Source organism: Phaseolus vulgaris, chromosome 2 (genome assembly GCF_000499845.2).
Source record: "Phaseolus vulgaris cultivar G19833 chromosome 2, P. vulgaris v2.0, whole genome shotgun sequence".
Lineage (NCBI taxonomy): Eukaryota > Viridiplantae > Streptophyta > Magnoliopsida > Fabales > Fabaceae > Phaseolus > Phaseolus vulgaris.
Window position 1 is genome coordinate 9197695 of NC_023758.2, and position 2055 is coordinate 9199749.

The following is a 2055-nucleotide window of genomic DNA, read 5'->3' on the forward strand; positions in this document are numbered from 1 at the left end:
TTAAGAAGTCGGGTGCACCAAGTTCTGAGCAATCCGGTGTTATAATCGAAAAAATTGTAAGTTATTTTTGTTATTTTCAATTTTTTTAAAGCATTAATTATATTAATGATTGAAAATATGATTTTTGTGTACTCTTGCAGGATTCCTTGGAATCCGACGGTAAATTTGTTGCTGAAGGTCGTCACGATATCCTGGTTGAAGCAATTGGACGACCTGAACACTCTGGTCGTGTTCGTGCCGCTGGACAAGGGGTCGGAATTAAACTTTATTTTGGAGTTTCAGAACGACAGCCATCCTCCTCCTCCAAGAAGGAAACTCAAATGAAGAGTAAGTTACGTGAAGAAATAATGGAGGAGATGAGAAAGGAGACTGATTTGATGTGGCTAGAGATGAAAAAGGAGAATGATCGAATGCGACAAGAGTTTCTATCGCAACAAGTTTGTGCTGAGCCGATTGAACCCCTTGTTAGTCCCACTCCCAAGAGCACAAAGGGGAGTTGTGCGGCTCCTCCAACATCAGGGAATGATATCAATGGGCAGACAGAGGATTGTGAGCTACTGGTAGTGGGCGGCAAACTTCCTCGGGTGGTGGCACTTGGAAAAGTCTATACAAACGCCACCACCTTACATAACGTTCCTCTCTCCCCTGATGTGGCGAAGGTAACAGTTGAAAAAGTACGATTTCCTGATGCTCGTGTTCCACTACCTTCAGATGAGGTAACCACTGTGGCCGATGCATTTCAGACATTCGTTGCCTGGCCCAGAGAGCTCATTCGATCTATGCCCGAACCTCATGTAATAATTTCGTTTCATTATATTATTTTTTATTTATATTTATATATTACATATAATTTAATACAAATGTTGTTTATCTTGTAGAAACCTTTTCAGCCACCAAGTCCGGAAAAGAAGCGTGAGGTTCCAGTTGACGATCCTATAGCTTCCCTACGTGTCATTGCTAGTCAGATTGGCAATGATCCTTTTCCAGTTCCGTGGGATAATACATTTTTTCAAATCAACACTGAACTGCCACTGATGATTTACAACACAGATTTATCAGAATTTATATCTGGGAAACAGGAGCTCAATATAAGTATAATTCAATTTTTTATGATGTAAGTATCTTTACCTATTATTCAATTTACTTTATGTTAAATTATTATTGATTATGCTTTAACTAAAAACTTGTAGGTTTTTGCATAGAGTCTGTATCACTGAGGGGAAAGAAAATATGTATGGATTCTTAGATCCTGCATATACTAATCCCGTTGGACCAAACTCAACTGAGACTCAAGCATACATCACTAACATCCTGGAAAAAGAGGGAAAACAAATTTATTTATGCCCTTATATTAATGAGTAAGTTTAATTATATGTCATCAATTATTATTATTTCATGTTTTAAATATTTACTAACTCTTTTCAATGATCATATAGGCATCATTGGCAGTTACTTGTCTTATCAATGGTTGATAAGACTGCTGTGTGGTTCTGTTCCCTACACAAGAAGATGCCCACAAAATTTAAGGATATCATTGATACGTAAGTATAGTATAAACTTAACTTTGTATGTTACTAATTAACCATCTACTAACGAGGTTTTTTGTATTAACCAGTTCATGGCGTGGATATAACATCCTAAAAGGTCGATCCAGTTCATATAATTTGAACTACATAAGAGTAAAGGTTTGTAATTTTTTTCTTTCTCTATTATCATTGTTTATCAATATACTAACATATTACTTTTTATTGAATTATAGTGTAATAAACAACCAGGAAGCTATGAGTGTGGCTATTACATTATGCAATGGATGATTACCATTATAAGACTAGGTGTTAAAACTGGTTGGAAAGAGGTATATGTTAAATCATTTTTATAATTCTTGAACATATATATATCTAGAAACTAATTTATGTCAACTTTGCAATGCAGTTATTCACAGAAGAAACACCAATGAGTGAGGAAGGAATTTCATATGTTAGAGATTCTTGGTCCACATATTTCATTAATTTTTATAACTCTAGCATAGGTAAACAATAGTGGTTTTATTATATG

At 35.3% G+C, this 2055-nt stretch overlaps 1 long non-coding RNA gene across 1 annotated transcript; it reads left to right on the forward strand.

Moving 5' to 3' along the window:
- Window positions 1-532: 532 nt before the first annotated feature.
- On the forward strand, window positions 533-1648 carry LOC137809612 (uncharacterized). Its single transcript, XR_011080786.1, has 3 exons — window positions 533-794; window positions 879-1358; window positions 1437-1648. It is a non-coding gene; the product is annotated as an uncharacterized lncRNA (long non-coding RNA).
- The last annotated feature ends 407 nt before the right edge of the window (window positions 1649-2055 follow it).